Below are 11,829 nucleotides of genomic sequence, written 5' to 3'. Positions count from 1 at the left end.
CGGGCTTTATGGTCTGGGAAGATGTTATTACCCAAAATGAAACTGCAGGGTTATTTACCGCTCATTGCACCAAAGTAAGTTTTAATGCTACCATGAATAGAGTTCAGAAAGTTGGTAGTGTGTGTATGTGCGTGTTAAATGCTTCAAATACTAAGAAGTATTTGTAATCCACTTTCTTAGCGTGTATAAGTGCATATCTATTTGTGTGCATTGTTTAGGGACACTCAGATTTGTGTTCAAACTTTAAGGTGAAAGAGCAAATGACAAACATTGAAAGAGTAGATTACAATTTTGGTCCCTATGGTTTACACACATTTGCATTTGTAGTCTAAGTTTCGAATTTGCTACACAGTCCATCTTTGTGGTTTCCGAAAGTTGCACCGGTGGTCCCTAAGACTAACTCCGTCTAAAATGCACCGTTAAAAAATATTATATGTCCCTCACATGATAGTAAAATCATCTTTTCACCTATGTCTTCTCTCCTCTTAACATCTATTTTATAATTTAAAGACACCCTTTCTTCTTCCTCCTTAAACCAACTTTCTTCTTCTCTGTTTTACAAACCATTGTTGGGGTTGAAACACACTTTTATTCAGAACTAGAACAAAAGAGAAGAGCTTACACGCTCAATATTATAAGAAAAAGAAACAACCCTCTAATACTCACTCTAAGTATTACACACTACACTCTCTGTTTGTGGTGTCTTACAACTGAGGTTAGAGCCTCTATTTATACTTAAACAAGCCTACAATTACTACTGCTACCATTTATTGTGTTCATTATGTGAACATACGAAGTTGCCATTTGAGTTCTTATTGTCAACAAAGGAGGCATTCATTTGTCAACAAAAGAGGGTGGTACAGCTACTCATGGCAGGTTCACACCCAAGTAGGTTTACACTCACATTCTCCCCCTTAAACCTAACTTGGCTCGAGATTCGTCACTCCGATCATGTTTCGCATTTCACCATGTTTCACGTATGCTAAAGCCTTTGTAAAGATGTCCGCCCGTTGATCCTTCGAGTTGACATATTCCACTATAATTTGCCCACGTTCAACACATTCTCGTATGAAGTGATAACGAATGTCAATGTGTTTGCTTCGACCATGAAACACAGGATTTTTCATCAATGCGATTGCTGACTTGTTATCGACATATAAGGTGATAGGCATAATATGATGTCCCGTGAGCTCCTTCACGAGATTAGCAAGCCAAATGGCTTGACATGCTGCTGTTGTAGCTGCCATGAACTCGGCTTCACACGTGGACAAAGCAACAGTCTTTTGCTTTTGGGATTGCCAAGTTATCGCATTCCTTCCAAGATAGAAAATCATTCCACTTGTGCTCTTGCTATCAACAAGGTCACCTCCAAGATCACTATCGGTAAAACCAACCAAATCTTCAATTTCACGACCTCTTCCATAGTTGATTCCATAATCAACGGTTCCTTTTACGTATCGCAAGATGTGTTTCACAACTTGGAAATGCAAAGTGGTTGGTTCCTCCATGAAACGACTTGCAATTCCAACCGAAAATGACAGGTCTGGTCGAGTGTGAGTCAAGTACCTTAAACAACCTACCACTCGCCTATATTCAGTTGGATCAACTTTTTCACCATCTTCATCCTTCTTGACCTTCAACTTAGGTTCCATTGGTGACGTTGTCGGATTGCAATCCAGCAACCCAAATTGCTCTAAAATTTTCTTTGCATAAGCCGTTTGTCGCAAAGATATTCCCCACTTCTTTTGCGAAACTTCGATTCCAAGGTAGTAAGAAAGTAATCCCAAGTCACTCATTTCGAATTCTTTCTTCATTTGTTCTTTGAATTCGACAACATCATTAGTGTTCGACCCGGTAATGATCAAGTCATCAACATAGACACCAACAATAAGAATTTTGTCTTTTGAGTTCCTTTTGTAAACAGCTGGGTCTTGTGAACTTTTTGTAAAACCAAGCCTTTTTAAGCTTTTATCCAAACGAATGTTCCAAGCTCGAGGAGCTTGTCGTAGACCATAAAGAGCTTTATGAAGCTTGAACACCTTATGACTGTTTGCTCTATCAACATAACCTTCTGGTTGGGTGACATAAACCTCCTCTTTGAGATCTCCATTGAGAAAAGCCGATTTGACATCGAGATGGTGGACAACCCACCCATGTTGAGCTGCTAAGGCAAGAATGAGCCTTACGGTGTCAAGTCGTGCTACCGGTGCAAAAACTTCATCAAAGTCGACTCCTTCCTTTTGTACAAATCCTTTTGCTACAAGTCGAGCTTTATGCTTCACCACTTTTCCCAAGTTGTCTTTCTTCACTTTAAACACCCATTTCAAACCGATTGCTTTGTGTCCGGGTGGCAAATCGGTAAGTTGCCATGTCTTGTTCTTCTCGATTGCATCCAACTCTGTTTGCATAGCCTCTTGCCATGCCTTAGAGGTTACCGCCTCTTTAAAATTCAAGGGTTGATCCGCTGCAATCATCAACAATTCTCCGGGTTCAAGGAACACATTTTCGGTTTCAGAATAAATATCGGTTAACGGACGCAATCCCCTTGGCCCAATCTCACTAGACGGGCTTTCCATATGGGGCGAGGTTGAAGAAAACGGGGCTGAGACAGGAGTATGTGGAGCTGGTTCAGGCTCGTCAAATTCAGCATATGGTTGTCCAACTTGGATAGCATCGATTCCTGGACTGTTTGGTTGTTCCAGATTGATTTCGGGGTCATTTTGAGGTGTTTCGAGGTGTATTTGGGGTTGTGGTTCAATTATGTTAAAGGTCTTAGGAGTCGCCATCTCTTCTTCTTTGTTTTTGTACCAATTCCATTCTTCTTTTTCGTCAAAAACAACATCGCGACTAACTCGCAACTTTCGGTCTTGCGGATCAAACAAACGGTTGCCTTTAGTTCCATCTTCCACACCTAAATACACCATCTTCTTACTTCGATCATCAAGCTTCTTCAGGTGACCACCTACAAGTTTAGCAAAAGCAACACAACCAAAAACTTTTAGATGTTCAAGGTTGGGCATTTTGCCAAACCACGTTTCATAAGGCGTCTTGTCGGGAAGTACTTTTGTTGGCAGGCGGTTGAGAAGATAAACTGCATGTCTAACCGCTTCTCCCCAAAACTCTCCCGGAACATTTCTACCTTTGAGCAAACTTCTTGCCATGTCCATAACGGTCCGATTTCGCCTTTCTACAACTCCGTTCTGTTGAGGCGAATATGGTGTCGTAAGATGCCTTTGAATACCATTTTCTTCACAAAATAATGAGAATTCTTTTGAAGTGAACTCTCTCCCTCGGTCCGTTCGAAGTGTCTTTATTTTATAACCCGAATTCTTTTCAACCATCAACTTGAACCGTTTGAAAGCGCTCAAGGCTTGAGACTTCTCCGATAGCATGTAAACCCACATCCACCGGCTAAAATCGTCTACTAAAAGGAGAAAATATTTACTCCCTCCAACAGACGTAGGTGTGATCGGATCACATAAGTCCGCATGAACAAGTTGTAGAGGTTTTTGAGCTCGAAAAACTGCAAGATCCGGGAAAGGAATTCGGGTTTGTTTGGAAAGAACGCACCCTTCACATACTTGGTTTGGGTGCTCAATCTTTGGGACTCCGATTGCCATATTCTTTTCGGACAACTTCTTTAAGGCGAGAAAGTTAACATGACCGAGTCTAGAATGCCATATCCAAGCTGGTTCGTCTTTTGTTGCTAAAAGACAAGTCGGTCTACCGGTCCTTAAAGGAGTTTTATATAACCGGTTTGGGGATCGTTTAACTCTCAAAAGTAGAGTTTTGTTTATGTCAAACAATGTCAGATCCGACCCATCCATTATGACCCGACTCCCTTCCTCCGTCATTTGTCCAAGACTAATAATATTGTTTTTTAGACTTGGAATGAAATATACCTCATTAAGGAGTCTTTGGTCGCCATTTTTGCTATAGAATAAAATCGACCCTTTTCCCAAAATAGCGACGGTCGAACCATCCCCAAATTTCACATGGCCCGTAACGTGCTCATCTAGTTCCCGAAACTTTGAGCGGTCTCCAGTCATATGATTGCTAGCACCGTTGTCGAGATACCATACCTCAGACTCGACTCGACTTTCTCCCGATGCAAGAAGATTAACACAAATCTTCTCTCTTAGAGACACTTTTTTGTGTGCATATTCTTGTGAGGTTGCCATCGTTAAAATAGACTCTTCTTCGTTGGCTTGAGTGAGGTTTGCCTCCTCACCTCGATTCTTGTTTGGACACTCCGAAGCATAATGACAAAATTGTTCACAAGTAAAGCATTTGATTTTACTTTTATCCTTTCGAGAAGGATTATGGTCATTCCGATTTGTATTGTACTCGCGACCACCTCCTTGGCTACGTCCACGACCTCGGCCTCGTCCCCGGCCTCGGTTACCATGTCCTCCTCGTCCTCTTGAAGTGTTTGACGAGTTTCTCTCGCCAGTTTGCTTCGAATGAGATGCCCACTCGGCATGTGTAAGCAATAGAGAAGGTCCTTCTTCTTTTTCTCCATAGCTTCGAAGTCTCTCTTCATGGGTCTTAAGACGACCCACAACTTCTTCCACCGTCATATTCTTCAAATCTCCGAATTGCTCGATCGATGTTACGATTTGTATAAATCATATCGGTACGGCTCGCAAAAACTTATTCACAACCGTAATTTCTTCAATCTTTTCACCTAGAGATCGAATACCGGTTACGATAGTATTCAATCTCATGGAAAAATCATCTACCGATTCACTGTCTTTCATCCGGATCACCTCAAAGTCACTTCTCAAGGTTTGAGCTTTAGCCTCCTTGACCCGATCGGCTCCCATGTGCATCATCTTGAGCGTTTCCCATGCTTCTTTAGCTGTGTCCTTCTCAGCTAACATCAGAAGTACGTCCTCTGGAATTGCTTGATAAATAGCCGCAAGAGCCATTCGATCTTTACGTTCGTCCGTTTCTGCATTTTTAATTACATCCCATACTCCTTGTGCTTGTAAATTCACTCGCATTTTTATGGCCCACACCGCGTAGTTCATCTTCGTGAGCATTGGATAGTGTAACGTAACGCTACCGTCTTTCCCGGTCCTTTGAAAACTTTCAACTCCGGCTTGAGAAGATGACGAGGTTGGTGTAGTCATTCTTGGCATATACTTGGGCATACACGAGTAAGAATATTTTTTTTTTGAAGTATGGGGGCCAATATGAACTTTTCAGAAGTTCAGGGGGCAAATAGAACTTTTATAGAAGTAAAACAGGGGCTAAATTGAAATTTTTCTGAAAAACGGGACCAAAATTGCAATTTTTCTGAAAAACAGGGGCCAAATTGCACTTTCCGGAAGAACAGGGGCTAAACTGCAATTTCCAGGACTTTGGTCAGCTGCTGACGTCACTGCTGATGTCACTGCTACAGTGCTTGCTACAGTGTCGTCTTCTCCGGCGAATCCTGGTTTTTCCGGCGACTTTTCCGGCAGATTTGACCAACTTTGACCGGTGATTTGGAGGCCTTCCGGTGGTCAAAAAATTTAAAAAAATATATTTTCAGAATCCTCAGAACGAGACCTTTCCAACGGTGTACTCCGAAATTGTTTTTGAGACAAAAAAATTTCGACCAAAAAACAGAGAATGCTTCCCCCGAAGCTTAACCAAGCTCTGATACCACTTGTTGGGGTTGAAACACACTTTTATTCAGAACTAGAACAAAAGAGAAGAGCTTACACGCTCAATATTACAAGAAAAAGAAACAACCCTCTAATACTCACTCTAAGTATTACACACTACACTCTCTGTTTGTGGTGTCTTACAACTGAGGTTAGAGCCTCTATTTATACTTAAACAAGCCTACAATTACTACTGCTACCATTTATTGTGTTCATTATGTGAACATACGAAGTTGCCATTTGAGTTCTTATTGTCAACAAAGGAGGCATTCATTTGTCAACAAAAGAGGGTGGTACAGCTACTCATGGCAGGTTCACACCCAAGTAGGTTTACACTCACAACCATCACGCACACGATAATGGTGATCTGTGAGTGTGATAGTTAGTGAAGCAGTAATCGTTACATAATGTATCAATCCCAACCCAGTCACATATTTTGTTGTTATTTTGAGGTGCTATCTAACTATGGTTTTGGGTGGTTCGATCCCCAATGTTTCCTAGGGAATGTGCTGTTATTCCATGGCTGATAAGGGCAAAGTACATGGTGGAGAAGTCCATTCAAGATGCCACAAAAAGAAAAAAGAAAAAAAAAAAACAAATTTTATGTTTTATGCTTCCTAGTTTTTTTTTTCATCTTTGTGTTTTTATGTAAAATCTAAAGCTTAATTAGGTTTATGTAGGTTGTTATGGGGTGGTTATTTTGTAAATAGTCGTTTTGCTAGACCTTATAGTGTTTGGATCAGTATCAAGTGATATGTTGTAACCGTTCCTCATTTGGGTATTAAATAGACTATATTATCGGTTGATGAAGTTTGGATATTTCGTACTGTGAGTGAATGTTCATGAAGCTAAATAGGAATAAATGCAAAAACTACCTCTAATTATGAATATTTACAAAAGTGACACCAAAGATACATAAATAGAGATGAACATTAATACCTCCCCCCTGAACTCAAATATGGAAGGTATGTTCTAACTTGAGTTTGGCAAGTTAGAGCTGAAAGTAACTAGGCAAATATGCATTGGTCAATATGTATGCGAGTTGATCGATCATGGAGATAAAAGTAAGATGAATAGTTTTACAAACTATGTATTGTCGAACAAAGTGACAGTAAATCTCAATATGTTTTGTACGTTCATGGAAATCATCAATGTGGAGAATTTAAATAGCGTTGTTTTTGTCACTCCATAGTGGTGTAGGTATAGACTAAGGAGCATATATGTCAGCTAAAAGCCAATATAGCCTAACTAATTCTTGACTTGTATCAGCTAATGCTCGATATTTAGCTTCAGTACTTGTACTTGAGCAGGATGTAAGGGATTGTTTCTTACTTCTCCACGATATGTAATATCGCTTATTTTACACAATTATTTTGTGCGATATTGAGTACATATATGCTATATTTTGATATTAATTAAGATAAATGATACTGACTATTTTTGGAAAATTGTTTTGTAGCTAAAAGACACTCCCAGAAGAAAAGGGGTTAAAAACGGGAGATGAAACATCAAATAGGATAAGGATAAAAGTTAGAGAATGCATCGCGCCCATACATTACACATGATGCATAGAGGTTTAACACTTCAACCAAAATGCAAATTCTTGAGATACACGTCGCGTCCCACTACAAGAAAAAATTGATTTTGTTATGGAAGGAATCCATTGCAAAAGACTGAAATTTCGTTCAAAAAACAAATAGCTAGCTATGGAATTTGCAACGGCCCATTTATTTCCTAAAAAAGCCTAGCGAGGGGTTTGCAACGGAAATTGTAATCCCATTGCAAATATGACAACAGAATGAAATCCGTAGCCAATGTATTATGTAGCGCTTTCTATAGACGGATACTGTTATGAGTTTTGTAGTCTTGCATTCATTGTGAATTTTGTAGTCCTCTTTCTGTAGTTAATTCCATTGCATTGATTTCGTCGAAAATTTTGTTGTAGTGGATCCATAGCAACTTCTGTAGCCATATCTTTGTATCAAATTATGTGGCCATGAGTCCGTAACTAAATCCGTAGAAATGTTTTCGTAGCAAAATCTATGGTGATGACTCCGTAGCAACTTCCGTGGTCTTGGTTCCATAACTAAATTTGTGGTCTAGATTCTATAGCAACTTTCATAGCCAAGATTCGATAGCAAATTATGTAGCCATGATTCTGTAACAAAGTCGGTTTCCATGTTTCTATAACACAATCCATACGCGTATTTTCGTAGCAACATCCTTGGAATTATTTTTGTAGCAATGGTCGTAGGAAAATCTCCAACAAATTGTTGTAGCAAATTTTGTAGGACTATTTTTGCTGCAAAGCTAGATAGCTAAAGATAGATAATTAATTTATAAATTAATTCTCAACTATTTTGTACGAGAATATAAAAACAAAAATAACAAAAAAAATCAAATAAGATTTATACCATAAAATAAAACAAGAAATAATTATTACATGGAAATGAAAGTAACCTAATTCAAAATAAAAACTTTGCGAGAAACAAATCAACACTATATAATCTATTACTTTTTCAATTCTTTAAAAGCATTAATAACCATCATTGTCGATTGTAGTTGTCGTTCAAGCTGATCGCATTTTATGTTGTGTTGTTCATCTTTGGACTTCATTATTTCTTTCAGTTCTTCGTTTTGCTCTTTTCGTTTCCTCACAAGCTCCCTCATTTCTTCCAATTCAACATTTTTGTCTGGAATCAGGGCTGTCCCATGACGGTTTGAGGCTCGGGGCAAAATAAAAAATAGGGCCCTGCGAGATAGATATATAGATATAATTTTTTCTTTGGTAAAGGAGGGCGACACCTTCGAAAATTTTTATTAATTAGAAAAAAATTATACAATTGCAAGTTGGGAATTCCCCACCTATGGAAAGGACAAAACCTTCGGGACTAGCCCTAGAAGCCAAACAACCTAAAACTATTAATACAAAACAAGGCTATAAATGATTTGAACCCTATTACATAAAAATAGAAAAGAAAAACTAAAAAAGTTTTTATATACGAACAATGGAAAAAGAGCACCTGATTGATCAAAGCAATGACAATATAAAGATTATTAACCAAAGCAATGGAAAGAATAACACCTTATTTGATCAATATATAAGTTGTTGTACTTCTATCAAAAAGTTTGTCCTTTAGTTTTTTTTTCAATTAGTCAATTACCTACACTCAATAAACATACAGACATTGAAACATACACAATCAATATTCACATATGAGTAGAAAATCATAAACATAAAATTAAAACACTTTGAGCATGTTAAGAGAAATATGAAAAAAAAACACACACGCTGGGTTTGATTGCCCTTTTGATTAACAGTCGTTTGGTCAAAATTCGCATATGAAAAAACAAAAAGAAAACCAGAAACCAAAAATTAAAGTCTAAAACTTGGGGTCTGATATAGTCATATAGATTCATAATTTGCAGATTAAAAAGAGAGGAAATCAGAAAATTGATAAAACTCTGAAATCAGAAAACTGATAAACCTAATTTTGTACTCTTATAAAATGTATTGCTTGATTACTTCGAAGATTCTGATGATTGCTCAATCGAATCTCAGTTTATTGGAAGTTTGGCGGATTGCAGAAAAAGTTGAAGAATTAAAAGTTAAAACCTTTGAATGATCGATGTTACTGAATAGTGAATACAACTACGTTTTGGGAGTGTGGACTGTAAAGTTGTGATGTTCGAATGGTTTTCCTTCAATACCAGGAGAGAGCCATAGATAAGGGACAATTCAATGGATGACGACATTGAAAACTGAAAACTCGACTCCTCCGGGATTAAGGCTTTAGTGAGAAAAGGAAGATAGAACATCGATGTCGTTCAGGGAACCAAGTGGTTCAAGCCAATAATCGGAGTTTTATGTGGTGGTGATGCTGGGGTGGTGGAGGTTTTCTGTGATTGTGAAGGTGGGATGGTGGTGGTGTTTTGGGGATTTATAGTAAACAAAATCCCCGAATAGAATAATCAAAATCAGCCACCAACCCTCTTTACCTTTGAGCATGATGCATTTGTGTGTGTTTCCCAGCAGCAGCAAAAAGATCACATCTTAGGCTGGACGGAGTGGGAGCGGGAAAGGGGGTGAGGGAAGCTTCCCTCACTCTTAAACTCCACTCCTTGGGTGATGGAAACATCCCGCGGGAAAGAGGTGGGGGGAGGGAGTGCCGCACTCTCTCTCTTCATGCTATTAGACAATTTTTTTTCTTTTTTCTTTTTATCCTTTTTAATATTTATAAAATTATATACCTATCAAAAAAATATAAAATATATATTAAAATTCATGGTTTTTAATTCCCTACAAAATGAGTATAATATATGTATGAAATATATTTTTAAAAAAATATAAAAAAATAGTGAGGGAAGCTTCCCACCCATTCCTTGGGTTTTAGGTGAAGGAAAGAAAAGTGAGGGAAAGAGTGGTGTGGCCCACAAAAAGTGAGGGAAACATCCCTCCCACACCCTCCGGTCTTATAGAAATCGATCAAAGGTGTTGTGGAAGAGGTGACCGCCGTTTTAGGTTTCATTGTATTAAATTTTTGTTTTATTGTGGGGATGATAAATTTCTTTTGGAGGGATACTAAAATTGAGAGCCGTGACTTTTAAAATAATTAGAAAAAAAGATTATTTCTAAACTATAATTGTATTTAAAGTAATATATGAAAAAAGGTTATTTTTTATATTAATAATTTTTATCCAACAACTTATAAAAGTCATCGTTTTAAACTTATATAAAAAAAATAATATCATTTTCAGAAAAATAAATATGATACTTCTAGTAAAATTGTATGATTATTTGTATTTTTTTAAAACACAATATTTGTCTTTTAATAATATTCAAAATGAAATTATCATATTTGGTGTTATTAAATAAGTCATATCCGATAAGGCAGGTACCAAACTGAAAATCTAAAAGGCCGAAACCAAATAATCATTCAAGGCCCATATTTGGCTTAATTTTTCCAAATTGGGCCCAAACCCCTTACATGGGCCTTACCCTAAAGCCCAAACATTTTCCTAGTCCAAAAACTCATCTTCTCCGACGGCCCAACAAGTACCCAAACTCCCAAACCAAAAAGGAAGGCTCAAACCGAAGCCCAAAATATCCCATGGTCAACCCTAGCCAAACTTCAAGTCAATGTCAAAGTCAACAGTCCATGTTGACCAAACACGTCGTGTTGACTTGCAAACACGGTGTGTTTCGCCATCATCCAAATAATCAGGAAAAACCCAGCCAATACGCCATGTTGACTTGCAAACATACGGTGTTTGCCCGAGTTTCAGTAGCTTAATACATTAAGTTGTTTTCTATGATTCCAAGAGCTCCAAAGCTCAGATCTAGTCCATAACGTGGTCCAGAAGGATAAAGTTTCCAACTTTATCCATTATGACTACCCAAAAGGTTTGAAACTCAATCCATAAAGCTTAATAATGCAAGGTCTTAACCAATAAGCACTTAATCCTTAAAGACATAACCCCAAAACCTAGATTTGACTTCCTTGAGCAAGAAAACCATGTAAAGTTGCCAACTTTACGTTTATGCATGTCTAAATGAAGCTCTTAAGCTTAAAAGGGACTAAATAAGTTACTTATTGCATGCATGAAGCCAATTATCTCATAAAGCTTGCACATTTATGCTCAAGGAGTCCAAACAAACTCAGATCTGGAATAACAGGCCCTTAAAACGACTTCACTCTCTCAACAACCCAAAAAGGGCCCAAAAGCATAACAAAGCATAAAATGAAGAGATCTAAACATCTATAAGCCAAGATGCAAACTTGATACCTTAGAAAGCTTTCCCACAAGATGATGATTCTGGATCCAAAGCCTTTCCACCAAGCAAGACAACAACAAGATCTCCTCTTCCTTCACAATGGCCAAAAGTGAGCACCAAGAACTTCTTACTAGCTCAAGAGTATCACCAAGAGACTTAGGGATTGATTTTAGGGTTTTAGCGAAAATGGAGGCTGGTAAGGAGGCCATGTTGGATAAGGTGTCTAAGTCTGTAACTATATTTGGTATGAACTTGACCCGACCCGGCATGGTCCATTTGGGTTGCACTTCGTCTAACAATTTGTATGGATATACTTTTGAGAATAAGATGTTTATGATCTATTAATATATTATATGTTATAATATATTAATATAAAATCATATTATTTAATTAGTGTTG

Source organism: Lactuca virosa, chromosome 6 (assembly GCF_052849685.1).
Source record: "Lactuca virosa cultivar CGN04683 chromosome 6, Lactuca_virosa_CGN04683_v6, whole genome shotgun sequence".
Classification (NCBI taxonomy): Eukaryota; Viridiplantae; Streptophyta; class Magnoliopsida; order Asterales; family Asteraceae; genus Lactuca; species Lactuca virosa.
The sequence above is the reverse complement of the archived record's forward strand: the minus strand, read 5'-3'. Positions refer to the sequence as shown.